The sequence below is a fragment of the Ranitomeya variabilis genome, chromosome 5, assembly GCF_051348905.1.
Source record: "Ranitomeya variabilis isolate aRanVar5 chromosome 5, aRanVar5.hap1, whole genome shotgun sequence".
NCBI classification, from domain to species: domain Eukaryota; kingdom Metazoa; phylum Chordata; class Amphibia; order Anura; family Dendrobatidae; genus Ranitomeya; species Ranitomeya variabilis.
In genome coordinates this window covers 586,766,802-586,785,535 of record NC_135236.1, presented here as the reverse complement: position 1 = coordinate 586,785,535, position 18,734 = coordinate 586,766,802, and the positions used below count along the sequence as shown (strand labels likewise).

At 44.4% G+C, this 18,734-nt stretch overlaps 1 protein-coding gene across 1 annotated transcript in view; it reads right to left on the bottom strand.

Moving 5' to 3' along the window:
* Positions 1-18,734, bottom strand: part of HBEGF (heparin binding EGF like growth factor) — a 250,832-nt gene that overhangs the window by 57,866 nt on the left and 174,232 nt on the right. The gene's annotated exons all lie outside the window — the stretch shown is intronic.

Genomic DNA, 18,734 nt, shown 5'->3' with positions numbered 1-18,734 from the left:
CACTAGAGGGAGCAAAAAGCAAAATCACAACAGTGGATAGGGTAATTCAGGGTCATAAGGGATAGTCGACGCCAAGTGGGGGCGCCATATCGCATACTAGGGTGCCAACTTCAACTATTGGGAAGGGTACAGTTTATTAGGATCCGACTAGGGTCAAACTAGGATTTTCCCCCTGCTGAATACCCTTGCCCACCTATAGCCAGCCGTCCAATTTCTTTCGGTGTTGGTTAATAATTTTATAGTAATTAATTTTAAATTATGGAATAAAGATATTTTTAAGGGTTGTTTATCTTGTGGTTGTTAATTAAGTATATATTTGTTTTGGTTTTTTACAATAATCAGAGAGGCAGCACAGAGACCAAAAGTAATCCTGATGGAGCTGCAGAGTTCCCAAACAGAGAATGGAGTATCTGTCCATGCAACCACAATCAGCAATACATTCCGTAAAGGCGGATTTTATGGAAAAGTTGGCAGAAAAAAAGCCTCTACTTACACAAAGTGTTAGGCTCATTTTCAGTTTGCTAAAATACATGTGGAAGACTCCCCAAATGTAAGGAGGAAGGGGCTGCAAAATTAAACTTTTTGGCCACCGAGGTAAACACTATATCTGGCGCCAAAACAATATAGTTTATCACCCCAAGAACAGCATCTCCACAGTGAAATATGGTGGTGGCAGCATCATGCTGTGAGGATTTTTTAGGCAGCAGGGACAGGGAAAATGGTCCGAGTTGAGGGGAAGATGGATGGTGCAAAATACAGCGATATTCTTTGGCAAAACCTGCCTCAGTCTGTCAGTGATTTGAGACTGGGACAGAGGCTCAACTTCCAACAAGACAATGATCCAAAGAACACTGCTAAAGCAACACTCGAATGGCTTAATGGGGAATGTGTAAATGTTTTAGAGTGGCCTAGTCAAAACCCAGACCTTAATCCAATTGAGAATCTGTGGACAGACTTGAAGATTGTTGTTCACAAGAGGAAACCATGTAACTTAAACAACCTGGAGCAATTTTGCCTTATGGAATGGGCAAAAATCACAGTAGCAAGATATGGAAAGCTCATGGAGACTTATTCCAAATGACTTGCAGCTGTAATTGCTGCAAAAGGAGACTCAACAAAGTACTGACCTTAGCGGGGTGAATAGTTATGCTCACTGAACTTTTCCGTTATTTTGTCCTATATTTTGTTTGCTTCACAAAAACAAACAAAAAAAACCCAGAATGTTCACAGTTGTGGGCATGTTCTTTGCATGAACTGTTGCAAACCCTCAAAAAATGGTGAAATTCCAGGTTGTGAAGTAGGAAAATCCAAAAAATGACAAGTGGGTTGAATACTTTCAAAAGCTACTCTAGGTAAGGAGCTCACCTTGCTAGCAGGCTGTTAATCGATGCCTACGTTACTGACCACCCTTCATTCACAATAAGACTGGTTAACTATGCAAGGAGCAAGCGGCACAAGTAAACCCTATGCTTCACAGCCTGTTCGCTATGCTCCAATGCTTGATGGGGGTCACATCATCCAACCAGTCTGAGTCAACCTAAGCTTCTCCCATGCTGCAGAGGCAAAAAGGCCTCCGCTAGCAGCGTGGAAAACAGCAGTTCGGACTATTAGTGTGACCATGCCACTGGTCCACACTATCAATCATCAGGAGCTCCCCACTTCTGGCAAAGCAGGAAGCTGATGGCTGGAAGTGGTGCACTCTTGAATATTCATCTTGAAAACATCCCTTTAATTAAGAACCAAGTATGGACCAACTACAGTATTTTTAGCAGTAAATTGCAGTGTACCGAATGACATTACAGAGAAATCCATCTTTGAGTTTGAATAGCAGCAGGGTCTAAAACTTTTCTCTCTTCTTCTGAACAATCTTCTTAATTATTTCTGACCAAATATTCTACTGCTTATAAATCAACTGTTCAGAAGAGACTCAAAAAAGAGTCATTAAAGATGCGGTCAAAATTATTCAATATGCATAGCAAATTAAGTTTATGAATAACATTTTCAAACTTTCTGCTGTTTGTAATAAATCAAGGAAACAAGAACAATTTAAAAAAACAAAACAAAACAACTAGTACTATAAGTAATTTCTTGAAACTCAACATGGAATGTAACTTGTAACCACTATGGCAGTTTCAGAATTGTTCATTCAAACCTTTCAGGATTATCATCTTTAGTACAGCAAAATCTGACTTTTATGACCTGAAGCATATGTGATATAAAGCCGAACACTAGGTTGCTGTATCGCTTCTAAGCAACTTTTGGACTCTAAATATGCTGGGGTTTGTGTCCTTCAACCGCCCTCTCCAAATCTTAGGTGATTGAAGTCAAGGAACTGTGATGGCCACTCAAGAATCTTCCAAGATTTTTAATTAAATCAAGCCCTGCTAGATCTTGAGGTATGTTTAAGATCACTATCTTCTTGGAATATCCAATGATGCTCAAGCATCAGCTTCCTCAAAGACCTGAAATTTTCTCCCAGAATTTTTAGATATTTGGTCAAATCCATATTGTCCTCAACACACCACAGGTTTCCAGTGACAGAAGCATAGCAGCCCATGGACATCACCAAATCACTGCCATGCTTCACTGTAGGAAGGGTGTTATTTTCAGCATTTGTTTCAAATGTTACTGAAGATCATTTGCAGTCATGCAAGTGGTTTTCATCATATGCCTCCTCAGGAATTTGATTGCAGCCATTGATGGCTTCCTCTTTCTGTCACAACAATGTAGTTGTTTAACCCTATATACACTGTATAGACTTGAACATACTTTAATAGTTTACATGTTAACAGCTAAAATGGTTTTCAGTATGTCATGTTAGGATAAGGGTTACTGTAACGATTAACAATTATTCCTGTAATAAGATGTGACTCTGTAAACCTTTGTTCCACACGAAGACTGTATTTCATTATTTAATAATATTTAGAGTAGACTATTCTACGATAACTTTATTACTACAACTAGTATCGGACAAAAGTCAGGTAAGAAAATTCTTAACCATCACTGAGATGAAAATATTTATAAGATTCCAGAACAACCCTAAAATAACTTTCAAAAGGTCCTTTTCTACTCTATGTAACATATTTACTTGCCCCAAGTAGGTATGCAACGTTTACTCAAAATGTATATACAGTGGGTACAGAAAGTATTCAGACACCTTTACATTTTTCACTCTGTTTCATTGCAGACGTTTTGGTGATAATTCTAAGCGGTATGTGTGGAGAAAAAACAGGTACTGCTGATCACCTGCCCAAAACAATCCCAACAGTGAAACATGATGGTGGCAGCATCATGCTATGGGGGAGTTTTTCAGCTGCAGTGACAGGACGATTGGTTGTCATTGCAGGAAAGTACAGAGATATCCTGGATGAAAACCTCTACCAGAGTGCTCTGGATCTCAGACTTGGCCAAAGGTTCACCTTCCAACAAGACAATGACCCTTAGCACACAGATAAAATAACAAAGGAGTGGCTTCAGAACAACTCTGTGAGCATTCTTGACTGGCCCAGTCGGAGCCCTGAAAATGACTGTCCACCAACGTTCACCATCCAACCTGACGGAACTGGAGAGGATCTGCAAGGAAGAATGGCAGAGGATCTCTAAATCCAGGTGTGAAAACTAGTTGCATCATTTCCAAGAAGACTCATGGCTGTACTAGCTCAGAAGGGTGCTTCTACTCAATACTGAGCAAAGGGTCTAAATAATTATGACCATGTGATATTTTAGTTTTTCTTTTTTAATAAATATGCAAAAATTTCTACATTTCTTTTTTTTTCAGTCAAGATGGGGTGTAGAGTGTACATTAATGAGAAAAAATGAACTTTTTTGAATTTAACCCCTTCCCGACCCATGACGCCACATAGGAGTCATGAAAGTCGGTGCCAATCCGACCCATGACGCCTATGTGGCGTCATGGAATGATCGCGTCCCTGCAGATCGGGTGAAAGGGTTAACTCCAATTTCACCCGATCTGCGGGGACAGAGGGAGTGGTACTTCAGCCCAGGGGGGTGGCTTCACCGTGGCTACGATCGCTCTGATTGGCTGTTGAAAGTGAAACAGCCAATCAGAGCGATTTGTAATATTTCACTATGAAAACTGGTGAAATATTACAATCCAGCCATGGCCGATGCTGTAATATCATCGGCCATGGCTGGAAACAGGGCCGGACTGGCCATCGGGCATATCTGGCAAATGCCAGAACGGCCGGTCCCTGTAGTGGGCCGCTCGATCTATTGCTCCTTCATGCTGTCAGCTTCTGCAGCCAGCAGCGCGCTACTGTTAAAATCACTGCCGCTGTATGGGATGAAGTTTGCAGCTGCCGTCTGGTGTCCTGGTCACACCAGCTGCAGTGAGGTAATATAGAGACAGGTAGGGGGGAGGGGGAGGCGCGCTCTGCTCTGCTGTGCTGCCTGGACCCTGCCACTTACTGCAGCTGGTGATCAATTCACGACATCAGACCGCCCACTTCCTCCTGTCCACTGTGTCCGTCCAGCAAAGCGGCAAGGAGTGGGACAGAAAAGATTTAGTAGCTGCTGATAACCTTAAGGTGAGTGTCGTGAGTAGAAGCCCAGGAAGCCCCGGAGTTGTACTTAGGAAAAAAGAAGCTGCTAAAAGGCAAGCATTAATAGAATTAAGAAAAAAAAAAAGAAGCTGTGTCCACTCTGCTCCAATGCCACTAAGGCTATATTTCCACGGTCAGTATTGGCAGCGCTTTGGACGCAGCACATACCCGCTCCGTCGTAAGCGCTGCCAGCTTTAGACATAGACATGCTGCGGTCTAGAAAGACACACTGCATGTGCGTATACGCAGGGAAGCTGCGGGTGTCCCTGCATGCATAGTGGAGATGGGATTTCATAAAATCCCATCCACTATGGTGTAACATCTTTACACTGCGGATTGGATGCTGCGGCTGGACACAGCATCCAATCCACATCATTTACTGACCGTGGAAACATACCCTAACTCAAGAGAAAATCACCACTCCTGTGGTGAACTAGAACTCCCAGCATGCCATAGGAGCTTCTGTACATGCTGGGAGTTATAGTTCTCCTCAAAGGGATAAGGATAATAGTCAATCATGTGACATAAATGTGACCTATGGGATCTTAAAGGGAATCTGATGGCTGATACATGCTGCTTGTTCCGCAGGTCGCATGTATCAGACAGTGGCTGTATAATTCCAGAAAGGTATGTTTGACTCTGAAATGCTGCTATGTTTCAGGAAAACACACTTTAAAAGCTGCTGAGAACCAAGGCCACATGGGAGACTAGTCAGACAGGGGGGTCCCTGGAGGCTTCTCCCCATCCGCTCCCACTGAGCGACAAGTTTCTTCCTGTGTGCGAGTACAGAGACACACCAGTCACTGGAAGCAGGAGGGGAGAAGTCAGACATGTTTTTCTCTGTGATGCCGCAGTGTTTCAGAGACAAACATACCTGGCTTAGATCGTACAGCCAATACCGGATATGTGCTGCCCATGGGTCACACAGCACGTATCAGCGGTCAGGTTCACTTTAAGGGTATGTATAGATGTTCAGTATTAGGGTATGTGCACACATTGCGGATTTGCCTGCAGATCTGCAGGGGATTGGCCACTGCGGATTCGCAGCAGTTTTCCATCCGGTTTACAGTACCATGTAAACCTATGGAAAACCAAATCCGCTGTGCCCACGGTGCGGAAAATACAGCGCGAAAACGCTGCGTTGTATTTTCTGCAGCATGTCAATTCTTTGTGTGGATTCCGCAGCGCTATACATCTGTTCCTTTATAGGAATCCGCAGGTGTAAAACGCAGGTGAAATCTGCACAAAAATGCTAGAAATCCGCTGTAAATCCGTGGGTAATCCTCAGGTAAAACGCACTGCGTTTTACATGAGGATTTTTCAGAAACTGAGCTGAAAAATCTGCACACAAATCTGCAACGTGTGCACATAGCCTTAGGCAGCACTTTGGACGCAGCACATGTCCGCTGTGTCCAAAACGCTGCCGGCTTCTCAGATTTTGGTGTGTTTTTGGCGCTACATATTTTTGTTGCATAAAAAAGGCAACATCTTACAGTTCATCAATGTGGATGGGATTTACCATATAAAAATCTCCTGCCCACTTGGCTTTTATATGCAGTGTAAACTGACCTGCAGTGCGTGCTTCAAATTCCCAACATGTTCATTTTTCTTGCAGATATACTAAATTTTCTGTGCACATTTTTCCCATAGAAGCAAAATATAGCTAATGTGGTCACTTTAGACCAGACCATAGCACTATGGAGAGCGCAGCATCATCTTCATTGTCTACGAGACATTGTCTACCTGCTCTGTGTGTAAAGTAGCAACTTTTCTTGGTACTGCAACTAAGGCTGGAATCACACTAAGCATATAACATCAGATGCGAGCGCATTGGATGCGATATGCCAATGACCCTCAGCTCCAGCTCTGACGTGAGTGTCATGCTCTGTGCTATGATCCTCTCACGTGGGAGATTGATTGAGCACAGCTCTGATTGAGCACAGCTGCGGAGGAGATGGAGAAAGTTTTTTCTCCATCTCCTCCATTACCTGTCTCTGCGTAAATCGGACTGCACTGGGATGACATCCGAATGCAGTCTGATGTTTCACATGCACCCATAGACTTGTGTGGGAGTGAGTGAGCCGAGTGTCGCTGCCTATCGCAGCATGCCGTGATTGTTCTCTCATGCCGAATCCACATGTGAAAATAATCGTAGATCTGAGTTGCACCAAAGGATAACTCTGGGCCGAGTGCTATACGATGCTTTATTACATAGCACTCAGCCATGTTATGCGCTCATGTGACCCCGGCCTTGGAGCAATAAATAAGACTGAGCTATAATACTGGACCATCTGGGACTGTATGTTATATAGTCTTGTTAAACGCACCTCACATCTTATGACATACGGGTGCACAAATATATTATATATTCACCATGCGACAAGTGGGCCTGTGTAACTTCAAATGCCAGGGCTGAATTTTAGTCCCAGTCCGGCCCTGGCTGGAAACCCTGATCTGTCCCCCCCCCCACCGCCACCGATCTCCTCCCCAGTCCTCCATCCTGTGCTCCGCTCCCCTCCGTCCGCCTGTCCGCTCCCCCATCCTCCTGTCCGCTCCCCCCGTGCTCCGATCCCACCCCCCCATGCTCCGATCACCCCCCCGTGCTCCGATCCCCCCCCCATACTTACCGAGCCTCCCGGTGTCCGTCCGTCTTCTCCAAAATGGCGGGCGCATGCGCAGTGCGCCCGCCGAATCTACCGGCCGGCAGATTCGTTCCAGCTACATTTTGATCACTGTGATCAAAATAAAAAAAAATGTAAAAGAACCCCCCTTTTATCACCCCCATAGGTAGGGACAATAATAAAATAAAGAAAATATTTTTTTTTTCCACTAGGGTTAGAACTAGGGTTAGGGTTAGGAGTAGGGTTAGGGGTAGGGTTAGGGCTAGGGTTAGGGCTAGGGTTAGAACTAGGGTTAGCGTTAGAATTAGGCTATGTGCACACGGTGCGGATTTGGCTGCGGATCCGCAGCGGATTGGCCGCTGCGGATTCGTAGCAGTGTTCCATCAGGTTTACAGTACCATGTAAACCTATGGAAAACCAAATCCACTGTGCCCATGGTGTGGAAAATACAGCACGGAAATGCTGCGTTGTATTTTCCGCAGCATGTCAATTCTTTGTGCGGATTTCGCCGCGTTTTACACCTGTTCCTCAATAGGAATCCGCAGGTGAAATCAGCATAAAAAACACTGGAAATCCGCGGTAAATCCGCAGGTAAAACGCAGTGCCTTTTACCTGTGGATTTTTCAAAAATGGTGCGGAAAAATCTCACACAAATCCGCAACGTGGGCACATAGCCTTAGGTGTCATGAATCCCAATGGCTAGGGATAGCAAGGACAAGCAAAGTACAAATATATAACGGACGAGCTCTAGGGTGATGGAACCTGGGCTGACCGCTGCCCTACGCCTGACAAACGCAACTAGAGATAGCCAGGGAGCGTGCCTACGTTGGTTCTAGACGCCACGCACCAGCCTAAGAGCTAACTAGCACTGCAGAGAAAATAAAGACCTCACTTGCCTCCAGAGGAATGAACCCCAAAAGGTATAGTTGCCCCCCACATGTATTGACGGTGAAATGAGAGGAAGGCACACACATAGAGATGATATATATAGGTTTAGCAAATAGAGGCCCACTGTAAACTAGAAAGCAGAACGATACAAAAGGGGTCTGAGCGGTCAGCAAAAAACCCTAATCAAAAAAACCATCCTGAGATTACAAGAACCCATGTGCCAACTCATGGCACATGGGGAGAACCTCAGTCCACTAGAGCTACCAGCTAGCATAGAGACATAATAAGCAAGCTGGACAAAAAACCAAACAACTGAAAATCAGCACTTAGCTTATCCTGAAAGATCTGGGAGCAGGTAGGCAGGAACCAAACAGAGCACATCTGAATACATTGATAGCCGGCAAGGGAATGACAGAAAGGCCAGGTAAAATAGGAAACACCCAGCCTCTGATGGACAGGTGGAAACCAGAGGCCGCAACCCACCAAAGTCACCCAGTACCAGCAGTAACCACCAGAGGGAGCCCACAAACAGAATCCACAACAGTACCCCCCCCTTGAGGAGGGGTCACCGAACCCTCACGAGAACCCCCAGGGCGATCAGGGTGAGCTCTATGGAAGGCGCGGACCAAATCAGTCGCATGAACATCGGAGGCGACCACCCAGGAATTATCCTCCTGACCATAACCCTTCCACTTAACCAAATACTGGAGTTTGCGTCTGGAAACACGAGAATCCAAGATCTTCTCAACAACATACTCCAATTCTCCCTCCACCAGCACCGGAGCAGGAGGCTCAACCGAAGGAACAACGGGCACCTCATACCTCCGCAACAACGACCGATGGAACACATTATGAATAGCAAACGATGCTGGGAGATCCAAACGAAAAGATACAGGGTTAAGAATCTCCGAGATCCTATAAGGACCGATGAACCGAGGCTTGAACTTAGGAGAAGAGACCTTCATAGGGACAAAACGAGAAGACAACCACACCAAATCCCCAACAAGAAGTCGGGGACCCACGCGGCGACGGCGATTAGCAAACTGCTGAGTCTTCTCCTGAGATAACTTCAAATTGTCCACCACCTGATTCCAAATCCGATGTAGCCTGTCCACCACCACGTCCACTCCAGGACAATCCGAAGACTCCACCTGACCAGAGGAAAAACGAGGATGAAACCCCGAATTACAAAAAAAAGGAGAGACCAACGTGGCAGAACTAGCCCGATTATTAAGAGCAAATTCGGCCAGTGGCAAAAAAGCAACCCAGTCATCTTGATCAGCAGAAACAAAACACCTCAAATAAGTTTCCAAGGTCTGATTAGTTCGCTCCGTCTGGCCATTCGTCTGAGGATGGAATGCAGACGAGAAAGACAAATCAATGCCCATCTTGGCACAAAACGTCCGCCAAAATCTAGACACAAACTGGGATCCCCTGTCAGAAACGATATTCTCCGGAATCCCATGCAAACGAACCACGTTCTGAAAAAATAAAGGGACCAACTCAGAGGAGGAAGGCAACTTAGGCAAGGGCACCAAATGAACCATCTTAGAAAAGCGGTCACACACAACCCAGATAACGGACATTTTCTGTGAAACCGGGAGATCAGAAATAAAATCCATGGAAATGTGCGTCCAAGGCCTCTTCGGGATGGGCAAGGATAACAACAACCCACTGGCCCAAGAACAGCAAGGCTTAGCTCGAGCACACACTTCACAAGACTGCACAAAGGTGCGCACATCCCTAGACAAGGAAGGCCACCAAAAAGACCTGGCCACCAAGTCTCTAGTACCAAATATTCCAGGATGACCAGCCAACACAGAAGAATGGACCTCGGAGATGACTCTACTGGTCCAATCATCCGGAACAAACAGTCTTTCTGGTGGACAACGATCAGGTTTATCCACCTGAAACTCCTGCAATGCACGTCGCAAGTCTGGGGATACGGCGGACAATATTACCCCATCCCTAAGAATACCAGTAGGCCCAGAGTCTCCAGGAGAGTCAGGCACAAAACTCCTGGAAAGAGCATCTGCCTTTACATTCTTTGAACCTGGCAGGTATGAAACCACGAAATTGAAACGAGAAAAAAACAACGACCAACGAGCCTGTCTAGGATTCAAACGCCTGGCAGACTCAAGGTAAATGAGATTCTTGTGATCAGTCAAGACCACCACACGATGTTTAGCACCCTCAAGCCAATGACGCCACTCCTCAAATGCCCACTTCATGGCCAAAAGCTCCCGATTACCCACATCATAATTGCGCTCGGCGGGCGAGAATTTTCTAGAGACGAATGCACATGGCTTCATCACCGAGCCATTAGAACTTCTCTGTGACAAAACCGCCCCCGCTCCAATCTCGGAAGCATCAACCTCAACCTGAAAAGGAAGTGAAACATCTGGTTGACACAACACAGGAGCAGAAGAAAACCGGCGCTTAAGTTCCTGAAAGGCCTCCACGGCCGCAGGAGACCAATCAGCAACATCAGCACCCTTTTTAGTCAAATCAGTCAAAGGTTTAACAATACTGGAAAAATTAGCAATGAACCGACGATAAAAATTAGCAAACCCCAAGAACTTCTGAAGGCTCTTAACAGATGTAGGTTGTGTCCAGTCACAAATCGCCTGAACCTTGACGGGATCCATCTCAATAGTAGAAGGAGAAAAAATGTACCCCAAAAAAGAAATCTTCTGGACTCCAAAGAGACACTTTGAGCCCTTCACAAACAGAGAATTGGCCCGCAGAACCTGAAACACCTTCCTGACCTGTAGAACATGAGACTCCCAGTCATCAGAAAACACCAAAATATCATCCAAATACACAATCATAAACTTATCCAGATATTCACGGAAAATATTGTGCATAAAGGACTGAAAGACTGACGGAGCATTGGAGAGTCCAAAAGGCATTACCAAATACTCAAAATGGCCCTCAGGCGTATTAAATGCGGTTTTCCACTCATCACCCTGTTTTATCCGCACCAGATTATACGCACCGCGAAGATCTATCTTAGTGAACCACCTAGCCCCCTTAATGCGAGCAAACAAATCAGTCAATAATGGCAATGGATACTGATATTTGACTGTAATCTTATTCAGAAGGCGATAATCTATACAAGGCCTCAGGGAACCATCTTTTTTTGCCACGAAAAAAAAACCTGCTCCCAGAGGGGACGAAGATGGACGAATATGTCCCTTTTCCAAGGACTCCTTAATATAATTCCGCATAGCAGTATGCTCTGGCAGTGACAGATTAAATAAACGACCCTTAGGGAACTTACTGCCAGGAATCAATTCTATAGCACAGTCACAATCTCTATGAGGAGGGAGCGAATTGAGCTTAGGCTCCTCAAAAACATCCCTATAGTCAGACAAAAACGCAGGGATCTCAGAAGGAGTAGATGAAGCGATTGAAATCGGAGGTGCATCATCATGAACCCCCTGACATCCCCAGCTTAACACAGACATTGTTTTCCAGTCCAGGACAGGATTATGAGTTTGTAACCATGGCAGACCAAGCACTAGTACATCATGTAAATTATACAGTACAAGGAAGCGAATCACCTCCTGATGAACGGGAGTCATGCGCATGGTCACTTGTGTCCAATACTGCGGTTTATTCATAGCCAATGGTGTAGAGTCAATTCCCTTCAGAGGAATAGGAACTTCCAGAGGCTCCAGACTAAAACCGCAGCGTTTAGCAAATGACCAATCCATAAGACTCAGGGCAGCGCCCGAATCCACATAGGCATCGACGGAAATGGAAGACAGTGAAAAAATCAGAGTCACAGACAAAATGAACTTAGGCTGCAGAGTACCTATGGCAAAAGATTTATCAACCCTTTTTGTGCGTTTAGAGCATGCTGATATAACATGAGCTGAATCACCACAATAAAAACACAATCCATTTTTCCGCCTATAATTTTGCCGTTCACTTCTGGACTGAATTCTATCACATTGCATAGTCTCAGGTGCCTGTTCAGAAGACACCGCCAACTGGTGCACGGGTTTGCGCTCCCGTAAACGCCGATCAATCTGAATGGCCATAGCCATAGACTCATTCAGACCTGTAGGCGTAGGGAACCCCACCATAATATCCTTATTGGCCTCAGAAAGACCATTTCTGAAGTTTGCAGCCAGGGCGCACTCATTCCACTGAGTCAGCACCGACCATTTCTGAAATTTTTGACAATATATTTCCGCTTCATCATGCCCCTGAGAGAGGGCTAATAAAGCCTTTTCAGCCTGAATCTCCAGGTTAGGTTCCTCATAGAGCAATCCCAATGCCAGAAAAAACGCATCCACACTGAGCAATGCAGGATCCCCTGGTGCCAATGCAAATGCCCAATTCTGAGGGTCGCCCCGCAGGAAAGATATTACAATCTTGACCTGTTGAGCAGGGTCTCCAGAGGAGCGAGATTTTAAAGAAAGAAACAATTTACAATTGTTCCTGAAATTCAGGAAGGTAGATCTATCTCCAGAAAAGAACTCTGGAATAGGAATTCTAGGTTCAGACATGGGAGTGTGAACAACAAAATCCTGTATGTTTTGAACTTTTGCCGCGAGATTACTCAGGCTGGAAGCCAAACTCTGGACATCCATGTTAAACAGCTAAGATCAGAGCCATTCAAGGGTTAAGAGGAGGTAAGAAGCAGCTAGACAGCAATTAAGGGCTAGGCAGCAAAACTCTGAAGGGAAAAAAAAAAAAAAAATTTCCCTTAAACACTTCTTTTTCTCCTGCTTCAGCCCAAACAATTAACACTTTGTGGGCCGGCTATACTGTCATGAATCCCAATGGCTAGGGATAGCAAGGACAAGCAAAGTACAAATATATAACGGACGAGCTCTAGGGTGATGGAACCTGGGCTGACCGCTGCCCTACGCCTGACAAACGCAACTAGAGATAGCCAGGGAGGGTGCCTACGTTGGTTCTAGACGCCACGCACCAGCCTAAGAGCTAACTAGCACTGCAGAGAAAATAAAGACCTCACTTGCCTCCAGAGGAATGAACCCCAAAAGGTATAGTTGCCCCCCACATGTATTGACGGTGAAATGAGAGGAAGGCACACACATAGAGATGATATATATAGGTTTAGCAAATAGAGGCCCGCTGTAAACTAGAAAGCAGAACGATACAAAAGGGGTCTGAGCGGTCAGCAAAAAACCCTAATCAAAAAAACCATCCTGAGATTACAAGAACCCATGTGCCAACTCATGGCACATGGGGAGAACCTCAGTCCACTAGAGCTACCAGCTAGCATAGAGACATAATAAGCAAGCTGGACAAAAAACCAAACAACTGAAAATCAGCACTTAGCTTATCCTGAAAGATCTGGGAGCAGGTAGGCAGGAACCAAACAGAGCACATATGAATACATTGATAGCCGGCAAGGGAATGACAGAAAGGCCAGGTAAAATAGGAAACACCCAGCCTCTGATGGACAGGTGGAAACCAGAGGCCGCAACCCACCAAAGTCACCCAGTACCAGCAGTAACCACCAGAGGGAGCCCACAAACAGAATCCACAACACTTAGGGTTGGAATTAGAGTTAGGGTTGGAATTGGGGCTAGGGTTGGAAATAAGGTTAAGAATAGGCTTGTGGTTAGGTTTATGGTTAGGGGTGTGTTGGGGTTAAAGTTGTGGTTAGGGTTGGGGTTAGGGTTGGGATTAGGGTTGGGGTTAGGGATGTGTTGGGATTAGGGTTGTGATCAGGGTTATGGCTAGAGTTGGGATTAGGGTTAGGGGTGTGTTGGGGTTAGTGTTGGAGTTAGAATTGAGGGGTTTCCACTGTTTAGGCACATCAGGGGTCTCCAAACACAACATGGCGCCACCATTGATTCCAGCCAATTTTGCGTTCAAAAAGTCAAATGGTGCTCCCTCCCTTCCGAGCCCGGACGTGCGCCCAAACAGTGGTTTACCCCCACATATGGGGTACCAGCATACTCAGGACAAACTGGGCAACAATTATTGGGGTCCAATTTCTCCTGTTACCCTTGCGAAAATAAAAAATTGCTTGCTAAAACATAATTTTAGAGGAATGAAAAATTATTTTTTATTTTCACAGCTCTGAGTTATAAACTTCTGTGAAGCACTTGGGGGTTCAAAGTGCTCACCACACATCTAGATAAGTTCCTTGGGGGGTCTAGTTTCCAAAATGGGGTCACTTGTGGGGGGTTTCTACTGTTTAGGCACATCAGGGGCTCTGCAAATGCAACGTGACACCCGCAGACCATTCCATCAAAATCTGCATTTCAAAACGTCACTGCTTCCCTTCCGAGCCCCGACGTGTGCCCAAACAGTGGTTTACCCCCACATATGGGGTATCAGTGTACTCAGGACAAACTGGGCAACAACTATTGGGGTCCAATTTCTCCTGTTACCCTTGTGAAAATAAAAAATTGCTTGCTAAAACATCATTTTTGAGGAAAGAAAAATGATTTTTTATTTTCACGGCTCTGCGTTGTAAACTTCTGTGAAGCACTTGGGGGTTCAAAGTGCTCTCCACATATCTAGATAAGTTCCTTGTGGGGTCTAGTTTCCAAAATGCGGTCACTTGTGGGCGGTTTCTACTGTTTAGGCACATCAGGGGCTCTGCAAACGTAACATGATGCCCGCAGACCATTCCATCAAAGTCTGCATTCCAAAACGTCACTACTTCCCTTCCGAGCCCTGGCATGTGCCCAAACAGTGGTTTTCCCCCACATATGGGGTATCAGCGTACTCAGGAGAAACTGGACAACAACTCATGGGGTCAAATTTCTCCTGTTACCCTTGGGAAAATAAAAAAATTCTGGGCTAAAAAAATATTTTTGAGGAAAGAAAACACATTTATTATTTTCACGGCTCTGCGTTATAAACTTCTGTGAAGCACCTGGGGCTTTAAAGTGCTCACTATGCATCTAGATAAGTTCCTTGGGGGGTCTAGTTTCCAAAATGGGGTCACTTGTGGGGAGTTTCTACTGTTTAGGCACATCAGGGGCTCTGCAAACGCAACGTGATGCCTGCAGAGCATTCCATCAAAGTCTGCATTTCAAAACGTCACTACTTCCCTTCCGAACCCCGACGTGTCCCCAAACAGTGGTTTACCCCCACATATTGGGTATCAGCGTACTCAGGAGAAACTGGACAACAACTTTTGAGGTCCAATTTCTCCAGTTACCCTTGCCCTTGGGAAAATATAAAATTGTGGGCTAAAAAATCATTTTTGAGAAAAGAAAAATTATTTTTATTTTCATGGCTCTGCGTTATAAACTTCTGTGAAGCACTTGGAGGTTCAAAGTGCTCACCACACATCTAGATTAGTTCCTTGGGCGGTCTAGTTTCCAAAATGGGGTCACTTGTGGGGGAGTTCCAATGTTTAGGCACACAGGGGCTCTCCAAACGCGACATGGTGTCCGCTAATGATTGGAGCTAATTTTCCATTCAAAAAGCCAAATGGCGTGCCTTCACTTCCGAGCCCTGCCATGCGCCTAAACAGTGGTTTACCCCCACATATGGGGTATCATCGTACTCAGGACAAACTGGACAACAACATTTAGGGTCCAATTTCTCCTGTTACCCTTGGGAAAATAAAAAATTCCGGGCTAAAAATAATTTTTGAGGAAAGAAAAATTATTTTTTATTTTCACGGCTCTGCATTATAAACTTCTGTGAAGCAACTGGGGGTTTAAAGTACTCACTATGCATCTAGATAAGTTCCTTGGGGGGTCTAGTTTCCAAAATGGGGTCACTTGTATGGGAGCTCCAATGTTTAGGCACACAGGGGCTCTCCAAACGCGACATGGTGTCCGCTAACGATTGGAGCTAATTTTCCATTCAAAAAGTCAAATGGCGCGCCTTCCCTTCCGAGTATTGCCGTGCACCCAAACAGTGGTTTACCCTCACATATGAGGTATCGGCGTACTCAAGAGAAATTGCCCAACAAATTTTAAGATCCATTTTATCCTGTTGCCCATGTGAAAATGAAAAAATTGAGGCTAAAAGAAATTTTGTGTGAAAAAAAAGTACTTTTTCATTTTTACGGATCAATTTGTGAAGCACCTCAGGGCTTAAAGTGCTCACTATGCTTCTAGATAAGTTCCTTCGGGGGTCTAGTTTCCAAAGTGGGCTCACTTGTGGGGGAGCTCCAATGTTTAGGCACACAGGGGCTTTCCAAACGCGAGATGGTGTCCGCTAACGATGGAGATAATTTTTCATTCAAAAAGTCAAATGGCGCTCCTTCCCTTCCGAGCCTTACCATGTGCCCAAACAGTGGTTTACCCCACATGTGAGGTATCGGTGTACTCAGGGGAAATTGACCAACAAATTTTAGGATCCATTTTATCCTGTTGCCCATGGGAAAATGAAAAAATTGAGGCTAAAATAATTTTTTTGTGAAAATAAAGTACTTCTTCATTTTTACGGATCAATTTGTGAAGCACCTGGGGGTTTAAAGTGCTCACTATGCTTCTAGATAAGTTCCTTGGGGGGTCTAGTTTCCAAATTGGGGTCACTTGTGGGGGAGCTCCAATGTTTAGGCACACGGGGGCTCTCCAAACGCGACATGGTGTCCGCTAAAGATTGGAGCCAATTTTTCATTCAAAAAGTCAAATGGCGCTCCTTCCCTTCCGAGCCCTGCCGTGCACCCAAACAGTGGTTTACCCCCACATATGAGGTATCAGCGTACTCAGGACAAATTGGACAACAACGTTCGTGGTCCAGTTTCTCCTTTTACCCTTGGGAAAATAAAAAAATTGTTGCTAAAAGATCATTTTTGTGACTAAAAAGTTAAATGTTCATTTTTTCCTTCCATGTTGCTTCTGCTGCTGTGAAACACCTGAAGGGTTAATGAACTTCTTGAATGTGGTTTTGAGCACCTTGAGGGGTGCAGTTTTTAGAATGGTGTCACTTTTGGGTATTTTCAGCCATATAGAACCCTCAAACTGACTTCAAATGTGAGGTGGTCCCTAAAAAAAATGGTTTTGTAAATCTTGTTGTAAAAATGAGAAATCACTGGTCAAATTTTAACCATTATAACTTCCTAGCAAAAAAAATTTTGTTTCCAAAATTGTGCTGATGTAAAGTAGACATGTGGGAAATGTTATTTATTAACTATTTTGTGTCACATAACTCTCTGGTTTAACAGAATAAAAATTCAAAATGTGAAAATTGCAAAATTTTCAAAATTTTCGCCAAATTTCCATTTTTTTCACAAATAAACTCAGAAATTATCGACCTAAATTTACAACTAACATGAAGCCCAATATGTCACGAAAAAACAATCTCAGAACCGCTAGGATCCGTTGAAGCGTTCCTGAGTTATTACCTCATAAAGGGACACTGGTCAGAATTGCAAAAAAGGCCAGGTCATTAAGGTCAAAATAGGCTGGGTCATGAAGGGGTTAACAAATGGCTGCAATGAAACAAAGAGTGAAAAATTTAAAGGGGTCTGAATACTTTATGTACCCACTGTATATGTTACATCCCTGTCTGGTGTCACCTACTAGTGGTAAAAATCGTTTTGTGTTGTTAGGTTGCCTGGTTTAGTTGGTAAAATTGAAACCTGTTGGTATTTGAGCCATACCCTGCAACAATTGAGCTGTACAATTAAACATTTATTCAATGTTGCAAATGGAATGGATTTTTGTATTCTTGTTTAGTTCATAATGATAACTTTAGTAATAATATCTTCCCTCAGATGTGGCAGATTTCTCAAATGTAGCTATTGTTATTTTGGATATATAAGCTTTGTGGATTGCAACCTTGAGGTCTGAACAAAATGCAGGAATAACCTTATGACCTGCTCATTGGTTTAATTTTAAGGTTTTATTTTCATCTTAAAAGGTATCATTCTGCCTGGTTATAATTTGAGGTGTTTGTACGTGAAAATAAAATGGACTACTTGGTTAACATAATTTTATGCTTTTACACATCTTTTTTTAAATCAAAATGATGTCAACCAAGTTCCAATTTACGTCAAATGTCGTGTCACTGACTTTGATGCGGACTTTGTAGCTGAGCCCCCACATGATGACTGATTTAACTAGCTGTCAAATGCCTTTAACATCCATGGGCAGATTAGAACTCCACCCTCGGCTATTGACCAGGTAAATAACACTGTCAATCTGACAGTAGGTTTTAACATGCGCCAGCCGCTGCCCATCGGCGCCCCGTCACGTGATCACAGGGTGCCGATAGATTGTCTTGAGAGCCAGGGGTCTGCATGTTGAAAGGATTTGTCTCATCAGAACACAGTGATCAGCTTTCCTTGGGATATGTTAGTTCCATGGGGGTACGACACCTGGCATTCCCACCTTTCGGCTGTTTTTACCTCTGACAGAGGCAGACTATGCGGAGTGCAACACCCCCGCTCCGTCACATTGCTTAGTGGCGGGATACTGCAGAACAGTTCTTATTCTTTTGAATATCGGCTGTACTGCAGTACCCATCAGTAGCTACTACACATTGAATGGAGCTGTGCAGTGGAACTCCATTCCATGTGTTTACATCCAATGCCACCAGAGCTTGTAACAGCTGATCAGTGGGGGTTCTGGGTACTGGAAGCCGACTGATCTAATATTGGTGACATATATACTTCTGATGATACTGATGATCTATCCTAATTAAGAGACAGGGAGTTATTAGAAGTTCATTACATATTATTTGGTCACACAGTCTATAT